Source organism: Protopterus annectens, chromosome 3.part1 (genome assembly GCF_019279795.1).
Source record: "Protopterus annectens isolate FY-2018-M chromosome 3.part1, PAN1.0, whole genome shotgun sequence".
Taxonomy (NCBI): Eukaryota; Metazoa; Chordata; order Ceratodontiformes; family Protopteridae; genus Protopterus; species Protopterus annectens.
The window spans coordinates 742,201,227-742,224,873 of NC_056732.1; positions in this window are offsets into that span (position 1 = coordinate 742,201,227).

Genomic DNA, 23,647 nt, shown 5'->3' on the forward strand with positions numbered 1-23,647 from the left:
TTTTGACCCTCTGCAGTTTGCTTACCGAGCAAACTGCTCTACAGCAGATGCCATCTCTCTAGCACTCCATCTATCGCTGGAACACCTTGAGAATAAAAACACCTATGCGAGGGTACTATTCATTGACTTCAGCTCTGCCTTTAACATGGTCATCCCTCTTCATCTCTTAATGAAGCTACTCCAACTAGGTGTCAACACTCCACTTTGTAACTGGATTCTTGACTTTCTCACAGACAGACCTCAGAAAGTGTGTGCAGGTGATAACTTCTCAGCATCACTCTTAACACTGGAGTTCCACAAGGATATGTACTAAGTCCCTTGCTGTTCACCCTGTTAACACATGATTGTACAGCCAAGTACAATACAAATCACATCATCAAGTTTGCTAATGACACCATGCTAGTGGGCCTCATCAGTAATGATGATGAAACAGTGTATACAGATGAGGTGGAACAACTGATTACCTGGTGTGGAAATAACAACTTAGTACTAAATGAGAACAAGACAAAAGAGATAACTGTGAACTACAGGAAAAATTGCAAGCAACATTCTCCCTTCACCATCAATGAAGAAACAGAGAAAAGAGTGAGAAGAATGATGTTTCTGAGAGCGCACATTGATGAGGTCTTGTCTTGGAACACAAATACAAATGCCATAGTCAGGAAAGAGCACCGGAGATTGCACTTTTTAAGAAGAATGAATAGAGCAAATCTCCCAATGACAGTTCTCACTACCTTCTACAGAGGTACTATAGAAAGCATCATGATGAATAACCTCATAGTATGGTATGTAAGCTGCTCGACCTCTGAGCGCAAATCTCTCCAGAGAGTGGTGAAGACAGCTGAGAGGATCATTAAGAACACCTGACCACCTATCCATGACTTGTACTTATCCAGATGTCTCAGCAGGGCCAGAGGAATAATTAAAGACTGCATTCACCCTGCTTTCAGACTGTTCCTGCATCTATCATCTGGAAAGCACTTCTGAAGCATACATTGCAGAACTATGAGACTGAGGAACAGCTTTTTCCCTAATGTCATCAGGCTGCTAAACTCTGCTAACCACTACAATCCACGATGTCCACCTGGGTCAGTAGAAACTGTTTCAAATTGTGCATTAACCTGGTTACCGCTCTCATCTAACAGTTAGTGCAATATTTACCATGACTGTGACTTATAGGATATCTAGAGCAGTAGCAATGCAATAAAATATCTCTTCTTTCAGTGCAATACATGTTGAAAAACCATAAATTAACCATGGTGCAATACTCTAATGTTTGCAGTGCAATACTCAAATGTCTCTTTTTGTGCAAGGATCAATGCAATGTCTTAACCAAATACCTGTACAGTACTAAAGTGTCAAGCAGGTAAGTGTTCACTTTGAAAAGTGTTAAAATGTGTTTCTAATTATGTGCAATATTAGTCTGTCTACCTGCATGTCCATAATGTAATATCTAGGTGTTATATGTGTAAATGTCTGTGAAAATAGTCTATCCCCCAGATTCATGAAGCTCGGTGCAAGGCCTGTGTAAGGCCTGCGCCGGCCGTGCGGAGTATAAATGTGTAGTAGCGCCATAGGCATATTAATGAAGGTGCGCTGCCACCACATCCACGTGCATAGGACACGTGCGCGAGTGCATGGGGCATTACTAAGCTGCGCCCAGAGGCGTGTCAATGTCGGCTGGTGATGAGCAACCTAAACTGCTGAATATTATAGCCTGCCTGCAATAGTAATTGCACCTATCAGTGTCCGTGGATAATGAAACATATGCAAAGCATGCAAGACAGTTCCTGGCCACACAAAATGGAGAACCAAACAGAAATGCACGCAACACAATATGAGTTTCCGTCCATGGAACAAATGATATTTAAAATCGTGTGTCCGTAATGTACTGCACTGTCAGTAGTTATACCCAGTGGAAGTGAAGCGCATCATGTCAGCGCACCGCCAATGCACACGTCTAGCCCCATGGGCATGGTCACCAGCAGTCCCACAGTGGTAGTGATAGTACACAGCTGGGCAGTTGTGGCTATATAACAACCATAAAGAAACCTGACAGTCCAAATTGTATACCAAACACACACAAACATATGTATATTAAAATGTGCTATACACATGAACAGGAATGTAACTGGCACATACACATAGAATGCTATATGCGGAACTGGGATATCCAAAATCAGAACCCATGCATGCAAATGCAATACGCAACAACCCCTGTATAGCACATAACCCGCACCCATGTCCGAATGTCCACCAATTCCAGCTACCACCCTTGCGCAGCCGTACACCTACACATAGCGAGTATTCCCCATATGTAGTAGGAAGTATCGTCCTAGGCAGTGTCAGGATTGCAAATATGTATCCCATGTTTGTAAACATCCCATCACAGTTATGTAAATCCAAATGCCCACGCGTTCATGTTTCAGCAAAATGTGTGTACATCCCACGTGGGATAAGTAACCTGTTGAAACCCCAGAGTTGTTTACACGCCACAGTGTCCAGTACTGTACACATCTGGACAAAACATGTATGTGTAGTCACGGTACTTTTCAGTGTCTACACTACCATGCAAAACATACTATGCAGGATGGAACAGCTGTCCACCATGCAGGTCTCCCCACTAGGGTTGCCACCTGTTCAGATGCCCAAGGTGGGACATCCCTTGTAGAAATGTGAGAATTTGCAGGATAAAACATACCCCCGGCCAGTGCAAAGGACAGAATTACACTTGTTTGCCAGGATAAAAGCTTATGTCATAGCATGTGAATAGCTTATGCTAACCCAAATAATAGTTATGTGTTTCAGATACAAAATACCTGTATCAAGCAACTATTAAAGAAAATAAGAAATATACCTGTGTCTTAAAATCACAGGACACTTGCCATGTCTTAGGTGTCATTGCAGGACACAACTGTCAAAAGTGGGACTTCCCCTCACAAAGAGGAAGAGGTGGTAACCCTACTCCCCACTGAATTATTGACAGTATATATTCAAACCAATCACATACCTACACCACCACTCAACCTATTACAGCAACAAAATCTGGACAAAGCCTAAAATGACGGGTGGACCAATAGGGATAGATGTAAGTACTGCTCTCACAAACTTCGAAAGTTCACAGAATAATAGTATGTACATTAGCATGAAATGTTGTGAAGGATGTGGGGTAGTCCCCGAGTATTACAGAGGTCCGTACATTCTTACTGTAACAAACCTTCACATATGTTTACTGTACTGCTGCATACCTGTAGTGAATTCATAGCTAATTCATGTCCAAAATAATAATCTTCGTATGAATGAATACAGGAAATAGTCAAATGTGAATGTGAACACCACTCACCGTAGATAATGTATTGTAACCACCCCCACCCATATTATGTATTGCCAACATTATAAGCTGCTGACAGGTGCCCATACACCTGTGTCTGTAAACACAGGTAAAATAATGTGAATGGGAACACCAACACCGTGGATTATGTATTGTAACTACCCCCCCCCCCATATTATGTATTGCCAACATTATAAGCTGCTGACAGGTGCCCAAACACCTGTGTCTGTAAACACAGATAAAATGTTTAAAATGGACAAACTCTGTCCATATGCTTTGTCTGACATTTGAACTCGGTTAGGTCAGTTCTGTTCACCAGGCGGACAAGCCTAAACTCAGATCACCACATGAACACCCTGACAATTAAAGACTTGTATGTGTCAGGACTATAAGCCTTGGGGTACTGAATATCCCTGCAGTGATGAAATATGCAACTTGGGTCCAGAGCAGTAGGGAATAGGCAATGTGTAATATGTAGTACCGCATTTTTCCCAGCAGGAGAATGGATGTCTGTGCCATAAGTGAAGCGGTGAGGCATATGTTAATGTAGCTATGTACTATGGGTATGCATATAAATGAGTCAGAACACCAAATGTATAGTGGTTACAGCATCCGGCCAACGTGAATGCAGTCCCGGTTCAACTACGACTACAGCACATATAATGTTAAAGTGTAATGAATGCGTCTGTGCTGTACAGACATTTAAATATGTAAAGGTGAACGTGTGTTTCGCATATGTCCTTTAACCGGATTACAGATATTTTACTGGTACTGTCACAAGTAATAAAGCCCATGTAAGCACAAAGACTTAGTAAACATATGTAACCCACAATAAGGATATGCATGTGCGCCTGCACGTAACCCACAATAAGGAAATGCAAGTGCGCCTGTGCGTGTGTAATCCGCTCACAGCATAGCAAATGAATGCTGGTTTCTACACGTAATGTCTATATATGGATATATACATTTGTGTATAGATATATATATCCACAGACTTAAACTAAATAAATATATGAAATAAAGAATGTACAGACATATATATATATATATATATATATATATATATATATAAATATATATATACATACATATATATATATATATATATATATATATATATATATATATATATATATATATATATATATACACTCAAACACATACAACATCAATTGATATATACCTAACAAACATATAAACAAATGTCCTAGTAGATATAACACATGTACATAAATAGGTTACACCATAGCTAGTATGGATACACATAACAGACATGCAATTAAGGTAAATACACTGCTGCTCTCAAAACTACTGCCCGGAAAGTATCAGTGTGCCAGATCTGTAAGTCCTACTCTTTAAACATGGATATAGGTGTCCTTTGCAGGACTCTAAAAATAGAGAATCTATAAACGCACTGTCCTGTAATGATTGCTGCAAAGAAGTGTCATCCACAACTACAATATAGCTGTACATGCAACAGTAGCTTCTGCAAGTGTAATAACACATGGGTTGACAGAATGTAAGACATATGTACCGACATGCAGAGAGTATATAGTGCTTAGAAGTGTCGTCATACTTTATTATCGCTCACATTAAATATGTGTTATGACTACTGTGGAGGGGTGTCAGGTCTGGGAATCATGGGTATGCAGTAATGGGCCTAGGTGCCTAGGTGTTGGTTGGCACAGATTTATGAGGTCCGCCCCATGGGAGTGATTAATATACCTATGTGGGTATAGCAGACGCCTCTAACTTCCTAAAATGAAGAACCCATCTACTGGATATCATGTAAACTATTGGGGGAAGACATAGGGAGTTATATTAGTGTTGTGTAAGTGATTATCATGGACGTACATGCTTACGAATAAGATGGTAACCATACCTCTCAATCAGAATAAGACATCTGGACAAAGGCATTTTAAAATAAGTACAAATAGGGAATATCTCAAATATTCCTCTTACAAAGTCAGGACATTGATAGAATAATGGATCAGTCAATAGTATGAATGTTTTGAGGGTTATTAATTGTAAACAACAATTGTCTGTCATTATTGTCTAACCCCACAGTCCCAAATGACTTCCCACTAAATTACCAGAAAGGCACAATATTATTAAAAAAGGAACAAAATCAGACTTCTAAGTTCGGGACATTTACCCAAAATGTGTACAGTTGATAGGTATGAAGGTAACCCCGACCTAAATAAATGTACAGAACTAGTGCGATTAGGTGGACAGGTGTGAAGAAAGACATGATGACAAATGTCAAAACATGTATAAGTCAAAAGCATATACCTCGGCAAATCTGGATGAATACTAATGCCCTGTGATAGTCAATGTGGAAGGTTAATAGAAACAACATAAATGTGTCCCTCAGGGTGCTATGCAGTGTCCCCGATACAGTGTTCAGTCTCCCACACACGCATGTGAGTTCTGCCACTGACGGAAAGCGCAAATACCGGCGAACACATAAGGTAGATGATAGCAGAATATGTTTTGATCAGCACCTGTTGGCTTTTGTGAGGAACACAACACTCTGGGCAGGTGTGTCCTACAAAAGGAATGTAATGGCATCTGGCCTGTGATTTCTCCATATATTGTGTGTAGTGGTGTAATAAAATGACATATCTTGTATCAGAAACAGATACATGTTATAGGAAACAGTATCATCGACTATACCACTACAAGACAAATCTAAAGGTATGAAAAGTGCTGAAGTAGTCAGTTTAATATTGACCGCAGGTATGTGTGGACTTGTCAAATGTCACAGCTGTACATATAGTTCCTATAGGGCTGTCACCTCTACAAATGATGAAAGTGGGAGGTGCTCTGTAGAAATGACAGATGTAGCAGGTCAAAACATACATACAGCCATGCTTACTCCACAAATAGACATATTAGCACACATCAAAGCTTAGGCCAGGATTCACGAAGCTTTAGTCGGTGTACGAGTAGAGCAAGGCAAGATGTCCGCTGAGCTATTCAGCAATATCCTGTAGGGGCATGTAACACAGCCCCTCAAATGAACGTTGCACGGACAATGTTAGGATATGCAAATTACCCCATTTGTAGGTGAAAGCTATGCAAATGATGTAAAATATGCGATACATGAAACAGTAAGCTGTCCGTGCAAAAGTAGAGGTATGTGCAGAAATGTACATGGATGTTAACCGAGTAACGTTCTGCAAGTAGCTAAACGGAGCAATGTCATCTTCAAATAAAGGATGGTTTAGTTGAAGAAGCATGCCAATGGCCAAATATAAGGCCAGTGTCATGTATTCCCATTGGAAATTAATAAAACTCTAGTTCGATCTCCGGTGTTTAAGCGTAGCGCAGCGGCGCGAGTACGCGCTGTGCATACAAAACAAGACAAATATGTAAAATATACATATAAATTGTAATGTCAGTTAAAAGTTATTGCGTCATGCAGGTGAATGGCAAGCTGAAGACAACATGGCTACTGAGTAGTGGTTGCTATGTGTGGAAGCGCACACTCAGAGATGTAGCCAAGCATTAGTAGGCAATCCTATGCAATTGAGGCTGAGGATAGTGAAGCACAATTTGTCATGCAATATGGGCCAAGCCTCTACAGTGTAAGAGTAGGTTAAAGGGACTATCAGCGTAGAAGATAGGTGACATCATGAGTGTGTATGTATAAAACACTGTAATCTTATTGGAGCAGCGTGTCACATGTCTGCTGTCAGTGACTCATCAGTGGAAGAGGCGTGTTATGATTTATCCTTGGTAAAGTCAGTAAACTGACAGTGTACGGCATGGATATCACTGAAGTTCCTTGCAAACCTGGTGAAGTGTGTTTGCGCCCGTGCAAGCCTGTAAGCCCGAGTAAGCATGTGTGCATGTATGTCAGTCCGTGTGCGCGACTTGAAGAACGAGTAAGCTACTGTAAGATTGTTGAAGCCCGTGTAATGTTGTGTAAGCCAGTGTAAGTGTTTGTATGCATGTATAAGCCTGTGTGCATACGTGGAAGTGGATATGCACTTCACTGTGCTCCTATGTGTGGCGCCGCTCACTGTGGACAGAAACAGTGAAAAGGAAGGTAAACAAATAGCAGTAAGTTAACCAAGGAAAACTACCACAGCTAGCAGGTAAAAACAATCAGACTGAGTATATTACACAGCCTGTACAGTAGGCCAGCACAGCACAGCACGTACAACTCTATAAACAGTAGTCCAGCATGTTTTTCTCAGACAGACTGCAACACTGTAGTATACTAAGAGAAGTGCAAACTGTAAAAGCTTAACTGAGACAACATAATGTTAGGGGCTGCCATTGCTATTATACGTCAACATATGCAACATGTGGAGGGTTGTGCCAATGTGAATGCTGCTCAGCATCACAGAGTGTGTAGACGGAGAGGAGTGTGCAGGCACAGGTTAACCTACCAGGGGCTACATGAGCTGGAGATAGTAGAGTGCTATAGAGTGGACAGAGACCTCCTGCAGAAGATTGTGGATCTGTGCAGGCCATGTCTCACACACAGAACCAACAGAGGGAAACCTATCATAGTGGAAACCAAGGTATGTGTTGCCCTAAGGATACCAGCAACAGGTACCTTCCAGAGATCAACTGGTGATATGATGTGGATTTTACAAACATCAGCATCCAGGGTACTGCACCAGTTCATGAATGCCATGTCAGCACATGTCAGTGATGATGTATATATCCCCAATTCCCATAAGGTATTGGGCAGCAATATGTGTCATTTCCACACAATAGTGGAATACCCTAAGTACTGTGTGCAATACACTGCACGCACATATGCATCAAAGCACCAGCCAGTGAGTGTGATAGGGCCTATATCATCCACAAGGGCTTCCCCTCCATGAAGTGGTAGTTTGTGTGTGATGGCTAGCCCGTCATAATGAATGTGTGTGCTGGATGCCCTGGAAGCTGCAATGCTTTTGATATGTGGCATCTGACGCAGCTGTACAAAACATTTAGCAATGGGGACAACCCTCATGGTCACCTAGTGGGGGATGCCGGATGTGCAGTTCAACTGTGGCTAATGACACACATCAGAAATGCACACACACTTGAACAGGAATGCCATAATGAGGCACACGCACATACAGAAACCTTACTCTAGCATGTGTTTGTGTCGCTCAAGTCACAGTTCTGGTGCCTGGACACATCTGGTGGAGCATTACCACACTTGTCAACTACATGTATCAGAATTGTCTGTGGCCTAGGTCATCTGTGTCACACACACACACACACACACACACACACACACACACACACACACACACACACATGACAGTTTATATACATAGTGTGAGTGACTGTTCATGTATGTGTAATACTGCAGAACAGTTCAAACACAGCAAAGTATGTCAATAATGGACATTCATCATAGTTGTACAACCACCTTGGAGGATATGCATGCAGAACTCTCATTGCATATGTGATACAGTGATGTACTTCACAATACCATTGTAAATGCAAATATCAAATGACAAATGACATAGCACATATCTATATGTACACATTGTTACCTATTATACATATTGGGGTGTAATACCTGTGTGTTACTGTTGGTAAAGTATGTGTAGTAAATGTGGATAACTGACTCTGTTTTGCCTTATAGATGTACAGCATCGGTTGGATAACACGTATCTGTCTGTATGATACCCTTGTGTAGACTAACTGTGTCATGTGCAGAATGCATTCTAGGCCACAGTATGAATTCCCAGATGTGGACAGGAATATCCCTATTGTCTTTGCTTGTAACTAACATGGCTACATGTCAAACAGTAATGGTCCCAGCAATGTGTGACGGTCAATACCAGTGCGAACTGGTATAGTATAGTACATGTAGGATCCACATGCTACTGTGTGTCCTACATGTGTGGGTCAGTTGTGAAGATATCATATAACAATTGGTCATTCAGACTGTTGAGGTCGTGTCTACTACCATAATGCAAAACTATGACGGATAGTAACAGTATCACCCACAGCACCGTGTAAAACCATAGCAATCACACATGTGTAGACAAGTACAACAATATGTGTAGTATAATGCATACTGGCCAGCAATAGAAAGTATGACGTGTTAACAGTGTGAAATACAGGGCATGTCACCATTCCAATGTGTCCACTATACATGTAGATGCAGACAGTGCACCTTCACCATGTTCTCATATAGATACATGTAAATCTGTACTACACACATCACACACGTACTGCACACTCTGTAACACATGCTGCCAATACTACACACCTCAGTCAAATGGCACATGGATGGATAATACATCTTCAGAATTAACAATGCTGTACACTATACTACATTGATGATCATAGCTGGAATGTATCATGCCTGCTTGCATACACCTAGAAGGAAATCACACTTTGTGTTAACAACATTGTAACATTATTACAGTGCTATGAAGCCACCCTGTGCATCAGCACCATGTTAGTCTGTACCTGCATCAATGTTACACATTACAAGAAGTGGCACAGGTGTCATCATATGCACAGGGTATGCAGTTTCTTTTCCAGAGCCTGTCAGTGAACCAGCCAATCAACATGTATGCATTTGTGTGTGTGTGAGGGACAACAGGTTTTGCATGGCCCAATGTTGATGCAATGTGTGTGTGTGCATGTGTTATCCCTAGCTGTTTGTTTTATGTGTGTCTCTGCATGTACACTGTTTCAGCATGTGTCAGCCATATATACTGGAGGTTGTAGGACAGTCACAGACTGTACATGCCAGGCTGTACAGATCGCCATTCCTGGCCATGGACATCCCTTCATGCATTCAACCATAGTCCAGTCCTGCACCTGGCAATGCATACATGGGATCTGTATCACAACCTGTGGATAAATGGGTGTCAGTAATGTTAACCTGATTTGCATAGTATTGCCACGTAATACATAGGTATATGAGCCATAGTCATCCTCCAAAGTAATAACCACTGCTGACTGCTGCTGAGATGTGCACATGACCACTTAAAGGTGCTGTACTATCATTATTTTCAATGTCCCTGGTAATACCCAGCAACAAAATAACTGGTCACTACACAACTATAACCCAGGATCACTACAGCACACAGTATGTGCACTATCACAGAGCCATAGCACATTCAGATACATCCAAGGTGAACATGTACAGACAATGCAGCACATTCAATAGTGCTAATATCCACATACATATTACAAAGATATATATATATATATATATATATATATATATATATATATATATATATATATATATATATATATATATATATATATATATATATATATATATATATATATATATATATATATATATATCTATATACACACACACCTGGAAGGGCTGGGAGTTGAACACACACCTAACTACTTTAACACACTACAGCAGTACGCATTTACAGAACGCGCTACCGAGATTACTGAACACAGCACTCCCAGAGGCATACTTCTAGGTGGGTGACATCATCCGCAAAGGCAAAGATGCTGAAAGGGAATGTATGTGTTGTGAGGCATCTAAACGCATTACTGTGTCCCCAGACAGCTGGAAACACACACACACACACACACACACACACACACACACACACACACACACACACTTGGAAGGGCCGGGAGTTGAACATACACCTACCTACTCTAACACACTACAGCATTACGCATTTACAGAACGCGCTACCGAGATTACTGAACACAGCACTCCCAGAGGCATACTTCTAGGTGGGTGACATCATCCGCAAAGGCAAAGATGCCGATAGGGAATGTTTAGAGAGTGAGCGGTCTGAAAGCATATTACTGTCCCAAGGTAGACGTACACAAACACGGCAGTGCTGTCATCGGGCCAACTAAATATCTACGGAGCACTACAACACTAAATAGATACGGGATGCGCCACAGACAGTACACCCTTCGAGAGAGCAACCAGTGTGTTCAATGTAGGCATCCATCGTGACATTGAAATTGGACATCTGTTGCCTGGATGACCAACATGGCTATACAGGATGTCAATGGCCATGCCCACACGCTTAGTATCACACGTCTGTTTAGAATGTACTGTGTGTCCATCTACACAACGGCATACTGGGCATGCTCACACACTTAGCAGTTGCAAAGGGCCATCTTGCATGCTAATCACGGAAGGGCGCAGTGTGGAATGTACTGTGTGTCCATCTACACAACAGTGTACTGGGCATGCTCACACACTTAGCAGTTGCAAAGGGCCATCTTGCATGAACATAGAGTCTAATCACAGAAGGGCGCAGTGTGGAATGTACTGTGTGTCCATCTACACAACGGCGTACTGGGCATGCTCACACACTTAGCAGTTGCAAAGGGCCATCTTGCATGCACACAGACTCTAATCACGGAAGGGCGCAGTGTGGAATGTACTGTGTGTCCATCTACACAACGGCGTACTGGGCATGCTCACACACTTAGCAGTTGCAAAGGGCCAACTTGCATGCACACGGAGTCTAATCATGGAAGGGCGCAGTGTGGAATGTACTGTGTGTCCATCTACACAACGGCATACTGGGCATGCTCACACACTTAGCTGTTGCAAAGGGCCATCTTGCATGCAGATGGAGTGTACACACAGAAGGGCACAGTAAGGTATAACTGTCCTCGCGCACAGGGCGGTTACACATGCAGTGACCTGTACACACACAGCTGCCATCACAGCTGTCACAGGTGCAGGTCACACATGTACACACTGCAGTGTACACTGTAGCTGTCAAGTCAGCACCATGTCATCAGTGCAGCACTACACAGCCTTACGGTCCCATAACACCATGTGACACATGACCACTGGCTGTACAGTGGTGTACACCAGCTGTGCAGAGTACACATGTACCAACAGGGATCCAACAGGTGTTATGCATTGCAATGATACCAGTATACATGAACAGGTCGGCTCAAGACATACCATGGCCCTTACACAGCTGTGACACCTGACTGTTGCTGTACACCAATGAACACATGTCTGGGTATGTCATACATGTGATTGTGTGGATGTGTGCATGGACTGCACGCACAACACATACATACATAGCCTTTGATGTACCTCGTGCATAACACTGGCCTAATCAATGCTACACACGCGAATGGAATGTGGGCCCATGTCTGTTGAATGCTCACACTACAGGGGGTAGCAGTGTTGACCGGGACACATACCCTTGTACTGGTCGCCTGTGACACCCGTGATATCATACCACAGTCCATGTGTTATGTATGTCAACACACATGTCCAACAATAGCAATGCATACAAACATGGCAACAGGAGACACATGTGACATCTGTACTGTGCATGCAGCAACCATGCATGTGCAGTGGCTGATGTCCGTAACATAGTTGCACCTACCTATGACATGCAGACGCAATGCAGACCCATCATTGACACCTGTATACGGTGACATACAAACAGCACATATGGAGGGATGTGTGTACATAACGTGGTGAACCACCTGTCTAGATGTATGTGTGCAGGGGGTGGCTCACAGTTGTGTCACACACAATCCTATCATGCCATGTGCAAAGAGTACGCTATGTCGCTGTTACGTGACGGTGCTGACATAATGCATACACAGTGGTCAGGTGTTAACAACTATATGTCACATGGCACCTGTAACACCTACAACCTCCCGTGTGCATATAGCAGCACATTTGCCAGATATAGCGTTGGTACACATAATGCAATCAATACCTCTGCATGTCTATCAAACGTGTCATCATATGGCAGGTGTATCATTCCCAGCACTGCCATGTGTGTCCGAATGTGTGACCAGGGATGCCACATATTGTGGGGAATATGTCCCAGTTGCTACACATCCCTGTACACCATTGTAGAGATCTGTACATGCGTCAGAGTGGGAAGCATGATGTCGGCCAGTGAGGTGTATCACACACGTCGGCTATCCGTATACACATGTGTGGTCACCACAGTGTGTGTGTGTCTGTATGTATGTCTGGTGCTTGGTGTGAGGGTGTATGGTAATATACGGTGGGAAATGATCACTAACCCCACGTGGTGACTAACCCGTAATGGTGATGCATTGCAAAACCCTGTTGATGCCATAGGTCCCAGCCATACTGGCTACCTGTGCATGTCCCTTCTCTGTGACACATCGTGTGGGTGCATAGTACTGTGAGGGTGATGGCCACACAGGCAAGGGTCCCCACCTGCACACTATGGGGTGTGCGTTATAGTGGTGTACACCTTGTGAATGCGGCCATGTTCCTGTACTGTTACAGGGTCCTACTGCTGCACAGTGTGGCCTCCAGCTACCAAGTGACACCTCACATCATCATTGGCCAGGCCGCTGTGTACATCCCCTGCACCATGTCACCATACCTGTAATGTGTCCTGCTATATATGTCACGTCTCTGTCCAGTGTAGCCTGTGGCACCGACCACATGCGTCAGATGCAGTATATGTGCGGACATCTGTGTCATATTGGTGTGTCCAACAATCAGGTTGAGGGTACATGTAGCATGCTGATATTGCCAGGCGTGCCTGTGAGTAATCCACAGTTACACGTGGGGGACTGCAAACACTGCTACCTGTAGGCACATGGAAGTACACCATAGGAGGGAACCAGGGTATCACAACCAACATGGTGCTACAGATGTAACCAAGACACATACCGTGAACACATCACAATTCATGCTGCACCTGCACTACATGGTATGACTGGTGCATGTCGACAGTACACAACCTATGTCACATACACTTCTCTCAGTATTCACACACAAACACTGCAACATACACATCCCTCACTATGCATACACAGGTAATATTACATACACTTCTCACTATGCTGTTCACCCTGTGCATCAGAATATTTGTGCATAACCCTGCACTGAGGGTGTGGATGACAGGGATGCGGCACAGGCTTCATCATATGCACAGTGTGATATGTTTGCTAACATCATGTGTGTGTGTAAAGGCCGGTGAGTTGACTGGACATGTCTGTGCAGAATGCATGGGGATGTTGTGGAGCCCTACAGTTGTGTTTGCTGTGTGCGTGTATGTGTGTACACAGTTCTGCCATTTGTGAGGCCTACACGGGGTATAGTTGACAGCCCCAGATTGTACAGAGCAGGTTGTACAGCTCACTGTGTCTGTCCATGTCCATGTGACCTGTGCCTGCCTGGGGTTGCACGGGCACTACCAGGTGGAGGTACAGAGTGGCTGCTGTCCGACGACACATGTCCGCTGGAACCGTGTCCCCACTGAGACCATCCAGGGCCATGTCCACATGGCCTGCTGTGTCCTGGTGTTGACAGCGCAGCACCAGCTGCACTGCTACTGCTACCGGCACTATGGGAGCGGGCATGTGAGGTGGCACGCTCACGTCGACCTACACTAGGTGGTGTTGCTGGCCTACATCCACGTGGCCTACGCCTCACTCCTACCAGGTGTTCAAACACAGACAGCTCCCACTCGCGGATTCCCATTCCTCGGTCAAGGATTCTGACCATTTCACCTAATTGCCTATCCAGAATTAGCAATTTGCTGTTGAGCATTTGCCAATGCCTGGATGTTGTCATTTAGGGTATGGATAGCAGCCCTCTGTAGCCTCTGCCCTTCTCTGTTCTGCCATTCAGCACGTGCCTGTGCCGCCATTACAGTCTGGAACATGCGTCTGGTGATACCAGCTGCTGTGCTCTGTCCTGCAGGTACATGTCTGCCAGAGGTCCTCCTACGAGCAGCACCAGCCACATGCCTGTGTGGCACATCTGCAGTCATTACACTGACACCATGGTGTGTAGACACACCTTCAGTAGCCACCACACGTTCCTGTTCCATGCTAACAGACGCTGACTGCCCTTCCTCTATGGCCACTGGTGATGCGGTATGTGTTGGCAGCTGAACTGTGTGCGGGGTAGAGGGGGACATAGCTGGGATGGTAACCATTGGCACAGATTCAGCCCCTGACAACCCTGCCTGTACCTCATGCATGTGTTCATCACTGCTAGTATCTGTGGGGACACTAACATCAGATGGACCACAGGAGGGTAACGCACTACATCAACTGTGAATGCAAAGAAATACTGTAAAGTACAATAGACACAGACACACACACAGACACACGCACACAAACACACACACACACACACAAACACAGACACACACACACAAACACAGACACACACAGACACACCATGCATGTGATTTTTCAGATGGCATGCAGCATGCCTGCGATACAGCAGAGGGCATGCAGCTCAGACATTAATAGTGTTAGTAAGCATACCTCCCTGGGGTGCACACTACAGCAAGCAGGTGTCATATCAGTAGCCATGCAGTTCACACAATCATGGTAGTATGCATCCCCGTGATACACCATGTGGCCCAGAACATGATAACAGTACACATGGCTGACGTGACCTTGACATGTAATCTGCTGACATGTGCATTAACATGCATACATGTTTGACACAATGGTGTCCTGACACATGTACAGCATCATAATGGGCTTCACATTGCAGTGTTGTGTGTATGCCCTACAGATAGAATGCATGTTTAGCAAATATGCATGAGCATGGGAGGGTAGTGTGAGCCATCTACATTGCTATACAGTGTGAAGTACAGACACTGTGCCATTGCATGGCAACATGAGGCATCTATGTTGCTGTAGAATGCATAATATGTACACATTGCATAGCCATAACTGCAACACAGTCGTGATGTTCAACAGATCGTATATGGTAGACTTTAATGACACCTCCAGTAGCTGTGCACAGGCGTTTAGGTTGTCCAGTGTACCACATCAACTGTATAATCGGTCAACTAAGGCTATAATTGGACCATGTGTGGACAATGTGCAACAGGGTGTATACACATCCCAAGTACTGTATGGCTACATGTCTCTGGCCATCCCCCATGGCCATGTGTGCACATGTGTTGGCCAATTGTGTGTGATGGGCATATTTTCCACATGATTGTGTTGTCCCATATGACATACACTCATAGATGTCAGATATGTCACAATCCACAGGGCTATGCAGACAACGGGTTGTATGTTTGGTATGTGGGGTATAGGTCATGCGATAGTGTGACAATATTGCAGACAGAACACTACATGTCTGGGACATGTCAGGTAGCACATCACAATGTGTGCACCCAATGCAGGGGCATATGACACAATGGTGACACCTGTGGGCTGCCCATATCACAGCTCAATGTGTGGTACTGTGTGCGTACCACACATGTTGTTCCAATGCATACTACATATGCCTCCATTGTAGAACACCTCCACCGTTGTATGCACAGCTGACCACACATGTTGCAATGACAAGTACTGTGGTTTCAAGCCGGTGTATCATTACATTTGTATATATTGCACATGGGTGGCGTGTGTGAATGAAGGGTGGTGTGACCTGTATATCGTGACTGGAACAAACATCAGGTGTGCAAGTGTTAACTGGCCACATGGCAAATAGATCTACACTGTAACATGCCTGATACTGATGATAGTCTCACCTGCAATGGACCCATGTCTGTGAGGCATGCCAGAGGTACCTGTATAGGGGTGACACACCAGTATGAACATTATCCATGACTGTATGACAGCCACAGGTTGCACTGTGCATGTGAACACATTCACCTGTGTAATAGCATATAGTATGCACGTGTGCATACACAACGTAGCATACTGTAGTATGCATCATGTGTGTCCACATACCTTGCATATGTTGCTACTTTAAATAATGTACAGTGACACATGCAACTACATGGGATATAATAGCCATATGTGCAGTACTGACTTACCAGGCAACTCCAGGCTCATTGGTTGGGAGACACCCATCTCCACGATGGCAGCTAGTGTTTCTGGATGCTGTTCCCTGGGTGTCCCCAGACTGGCCAGTAGCTCCTCGGTGTGTGTGAGTGGGGGCTGGGTTGGTGGCCCACCACCTGTTCCACCTTGTTCCCTGGCGATTGCAGTGGCACGCTGTTTTGCATGTTGTATCAGGTCCGTGCAGTGTCTGCGCACCTGCTGGTAGGTGCGGTTATGGCCACCCACATCATTCATGCTCCTGCGTAGATCCTGCCACAGGTCATCCCGCTGATAGGCATGCTGTGGCACATGGCTGAACAACAAGTCATAGTTGTCATGGAGCTCTGGGATGAGGACATCATCCTCCTGGTGGGTGTATGCTGGGAGGCGTGTACGGGGCATTATCTGTAAGACATAATGATGGTGACCAGTCACAGTTTCAGAGATGTACAGAGATACTGCTGCACAAACATTTCTATGACATCTACTACATCTGCACAGTTATCGTTGCAAAGCATCATGACACTGACATGACTGATATGTTTGTGTCACACATGTCACACCCATTATGCATTGGATATCATCACCATATATGTGTGTCACCTCATTACAGTGTTCATACTCCATGTAAATGCTGTCTCGCTGTGGGCATGTTTATTTGCCTGCACTTGTGTTCTTACCTATCTGCACATGCCTCGATGTGTCTACGGTACTACTGTTGATCTGGATGCTGTGTATATGTCAGATATCAACACAGACACAGCCGTAATGAACTTGAGCAGTGACAATGCACACATACGCATGGACACCTGTACATGCATGTGTTTTGCCATATACATCTAGACAGCACTGTACAACTGTTCAACATCCTGCCATGGATCGCCTGTATTGCACATGTGATAGACATGGGACAATGGCTAGTCAGACGACATTCGCTGGGATGGTTATCAACCATAGCATGTGCGGGCACAGTTTCCAAGCTGTAACAGACAGCCATTGTGCCACCGCAAGGTGCATCAGTGCCACATTACTGATCCAGTCAGTTGATAGTACATCTACCATGCGGCCATCACACCATGTATGACTGGGATGACATGTGCAGCTTTGATGGACAGGGTTGCATGGTATGGCGGGAGTATGTCACATATATGGCACATGGATCTGTCCATCCTGTGGTGATCCTAGTATTAGGGCGGTGGCTGTCCATGACATATGTCATATAGATCAGGATATGGACATGTAGCATATCCATCATCATGGTGTAGCAAATGTCCTTCTGCAAGGTAGACAGCATGCTGCATAGTGGAGGTGTGGATTGTGAAGGCTGGTATCGCACATCCATGCATAGCCATTACCCCTTACAGGTGGTATGTGATCCAGTATTGGTCACCACAGTGCTGTATATGCCTGTCCAGTGATCTCCGTGCTCATGGATGGCACCCTGACATGACATGGGTACCTCATATGACTACCTAAGGGGCCTGGAGATGTCACCATGTCGGGGGGTGCACTGCACAGCACTATCCCTTACACAGTGTCCATAATGTTGACCACAGCCTAGGTAGTAGTTTATGGGTACAGGGATGTTCACCTAGCGGTGACACTGCTGGTATCATCCATCAAACTGTGCACATATGTCACACACCTCACCCACACAGCCCATTCTGTATGTTGTTCACAATACTGACACAGCTATACTGATAGGTCATGGCCATTCACAGCCTTACATACACAGATGCCTAACATTTGTCTGTGGGGTATGGTCTACAATGAGGGTGGGGTACAACACATTAACCCTGTTCTACTGTAGCTGGCACTGGTGTGCTGCGCACATGTCACTCTTGCACCTTTTGTAGTTGTGAGTCTGTCAACTGGTCACTGATGGAACACTCCTGTGACATGCAAAGGTATTTGTAATCAAATATCCGTGCTGTTTTGTACATCTGTACTGCTAACATCTACAGTGCTAATGGTTCACAGACATGCACACCATACTCAGCAGGGTTATAGTGCAGTGCCACCCTAAATTACTGTCATCACCACTTGTGGGTTGATATTATCCAACATCCTATCTGTATTGTATGGTCATGCTAGGCACTTGTTCAGAACTTGTGGGCATGTCATGAGCTACTGATTACTATAACACTCATTCCACACCATTTCCCACAGGTACACTGGCTGTCCTACACTTCCCAGCTTGCTTAAGGTACGACAGCTGTTGTACACATGTAACGCACATATCCTGTGGGACATGGTTGTATATACAGGCATGTCCAACTGTCACGTACCAGTGCTACTGCCTGTCTATATGAGGGATATGTCGTACATGTGACAATAGAGCAATTGTCTCATGTACACATTCAATGCTCACCTCCCAACATACGGCACTACAGCCTGAGGGGGATGCACTTCTGCAGCCGTGCTGGGGGCATAGCTGTCAGGTGTACCTCATTACGAGGAACGTACCTCATTTGGGGTTCTAAAAGGTGCATGTTCCTAAAGGTTCCACATTGGAAGGGTCTGTCACACATTCATTGTTGTAAATAGTTTACCTGCTAGCCATGGCTAAATAGATGGGAATCATATTAATTAATTGGAATATCTTTTTTATACGTAAGACCAGTCTATTTTAGCCATCATATGCCCTTCCTAGTTGACGCTGTTAGTAAGCCAGTTGTAAGTGTTCCAAATTTTGCCCATTTGTCACACAGTATGAGGGCTAATGTTCCTCAGTTTGGGGACAGGAGGTTGACAGCTATGGCTGGGGGTAATGCTGTCACCAACCCTGACTGCACCTGGCAGTCATTTGGGGATGTGTAACATTCGCAACACACCCCACCCATCACATAGTCTCACATGATCTACACCACTGGCCACACCTACGAGGACAACTTGTGCAGTACGTCTCCATACTCACTGTAGTCACCAGAGGTAGCCCCCATCATGGAAGACAACATCACCAGCTTATAGCCCACAGACTCATGTGTGCCTATCACATACAGCCAATAGTGAGTTATAACATTCACAACACACAAGTCATAGCTGACTCTGTAGGGAGTCACACTGCAGTTCCACACAGCAGGCTACACAAGGCATTAGTCGCTTACATCTTGCTGTCGGGTATCTGCTTCTGCAACATAACCTATGCACCCATGCCACACCTCACCAGGTACGATATGACTGTCATTCTCCATGTTAGTGTGACTGCCCTGTGATGCCACTTCACAGACTACTTATGCAAGGACATGCAATAGCTCACCAGTCTTATAGCCCTGAGGGTGTGGGCCTAGCCCTGGGGAGCATTTTGCATTCGTCTGGACACGATACCACTGTACAATGACCAACTGTGTCACTTCAACAGTTGCCTATGCTCCTATTGTCATTCCACAGGCATGTGGTATCTGTCCGCTATGACTGTCCTGGTCAAACACAATGCTGTGGCACAGATGACTTGCACCTGTCAGCCCTGGGAGTACAGCTCACATGTAAGGCTCTTGCTGCTTCTATACTGCCTGTCTTGCACAGTTTCCAATAACTGTCACTGGCAGGGTGGTAACTGGCAGGCACGACATGGGGTCATGTGACACAATGCTTGCATCTTCCTCTGTGATGCACGCAGGCAAGGCATACCTTATAATGCACCACTCAAACATCTCTGCAGTGACTGGGACCTGCCTCTAGGCTCTGCAGAGCACACCTGCAATGATGGGTTATAGACAGACCATATCTTTCAGGCACATACCTGGACCGGCACAACCACAGCTGAGGGGTTCCCATATCCCACTATGCTTTGCACACATCCTGGCAAGTTACTTAGCACAATGCATTAGAGGTGCTCCATGTGCAACTAACTGTGTCCGGAACCGCTATACACATTGTAACAAGCGACAGAGTCAACATCATACACCACGGGTAACATACCTTCTATGTTGGTATAGTGGACAGTGGGCCTCAGACAGCTACTTCTTATGTGTGACTGACACTACCCCACACTTCACTGGGATAGCCACTCATGTACCGACACATCCATGAGTCATACCCTCCGCCCTGCTGGATCAACCCATACACACCACCTCCAAAACCTATATTACCCTTGGCATGAACACTACCACCATGTGACTGGTGTTACACACCTGGGGTTATCCCCTCATTGGTGGATTCCGAACATATGCTAATTGACCTTGTTAGCCACATCCCGGCAACACACCCATCACAGCATACACAGTACATGTGTACTACAACACCTACTACAGACGTCTGCTGACAGCGGTTGTTAACATCATGACACCCGTGCAGATGGACAATGCACATACAAATGCTGACATATACCCCAGTGCACTTCATTAGCATGTACACAACTGCATGGATCATGCTATTCCACACAGAGCCATGATGGTACACACCAGATAACAGACACCACTCTGGTGTTCATGTTCCATGGACATATGATGTACAACAACAGGTGTAGGCTGTTGCACAGTGGTGTACATTCCCATGGGTGGGGGGGCTCATTGGTCAGCCGTGGTGGGGCCACAGGGTCCCTCATCACATACTCCAAGACTAGCTACGTAAACATGACTGCCACACATTCCGGGGTGTACCACCAGGCATTATGGTGGTATGTCAGTATTCAATGGCAACACCCACATCTGCTGTCACATACAACAGTCACTCAGGAACATTGCAGACCCAGGTGTTGTTGGCAACATGCTGGAGGATGGATTCAATGCTGACATTACACCCTCTCACTCACTACAGGTCTGCAATCCATACATGAACATTGTGGTGTCCCTGTGGTCACACCTACACAGTACTGACCTACACTCTATATGTCCTGGGACACTGGCCCCATGTCACCTTCCAACGTCCCAGGCTGCAATGTCCACCAACCTCTGAATTACATGTCTCCCCACTAGGCCACCATATTCAGTAATAGCCTTGTTTCAGACATTGTAGCCCCTGAATGGCACACAGCAACATTTATCACACTACACACAGGTGGCACCGCATTGCACGAGTGGGACTATAGTCCTACACACCTGACTGGACTGTTCTGCATGGCTATGGGGCACATCATCAAGGACGTCATTCACAGAGACATTGTTGTGCTCCCGTCCTTTGCTGCCATCCGGGTTGGGCTTGTTAAGGCCAGGGCATGGCCCCTACACATGGTGGACTCCTTTCATACAATTACTAGGGCAGTTGCTGATGGTACGGGAGTCCACACATCCTACATTGTCCTCTCATTGCCTTTCAGCACCATTCCCCATTCTGGTATTGACAACATACACTTCCACCTGCACATCGTACGCTGTGTATCAGGATGTTATGCTATGTGGCTCATGGACAGGACACACAATGAGGCCAGCATACCATAGTACCTACTACATGTCAGGTACATTTGGCATACCATGGTCCTCAGTCATAAGGCCCCTCATGTTCAGTATATGCTTCCCTGCGGAACAGGCTAGCACAGGGGACTTTCCCTGCCTAGCTTTCAAACCCCTACATACCAAGCGCCATGATTGCTCCACCAGCTGATACTGACTCCGACCATATGGGTGTCGCTGTGACAGATACATAATATGACTATCATGGCATCAAGCTGCATGACACAAGGTGCATGCACATCACCTTTGCATTACACCATTCACCCACTGACTATCACATGGATGGTAGTCCCCTACATACATATCACATTGTACATGTTTGCAGTACACACATATGTCGCACCCACTCCTATGGTTACCGTATTGCCACTGTGGGGTGGATATCCTTCTATGTGGCCACACCTATCTGTACTGGGTGTGTAGCTGGTACATAGGCACCCATTGTACCTCTGAACTCAAGACATCTACACACATTCAAGGGTTCACCACCCCATTTAGGGTGTACCTTACACAACAGCTACAGATTTACATGCGAGAACATTAACACGCCATGACGTTTACTGAGCTCCAACAGTTTAAATATGCGGCTGCACTACGGACACCACATCTGTACACATTTGCATACTACATACTCAGGGGTGACCTCTGCTGATCAGACAGGGCCCATGTCCACAACATTATTGCTGGATATACTCCTCATACGCGACATAAGTAGAGGCCACTGTGAGCAACATGCTCATGGATATGTGCACACACTCCACAATGAGTGGGATGTGCTTCTGGGATACATTCCCAAACCGGACACTCACCATGCTGTGGAACATAAGTCCTATGTACATCATGCAGGGACACTCAGTAGCACTGTTCATGTGATACCTCCCTTGGTGGTTGGGAGACACATGTAGGCCTGGGATCACTACAGTGGCTGTACTGCGCAGAGGTGCAGGTGACACCTGGCTCTGCTGTTCACAGGACACTACCCTAGAGAGGTGCCACTAGTGTGAACACTGCAGTTGTGCTTACACATGGACTTGCCAGATTGAATAGTACCCCACTATGCACCTGTGAAGCTATTGCATGTCCTTTGTGCATGGTTACTTGGTAGCCCTTCCATTTAGATTAGCTATCATGCTATTACTATGTCCCATACCTACAGGCCATAAGTATCCTGTTA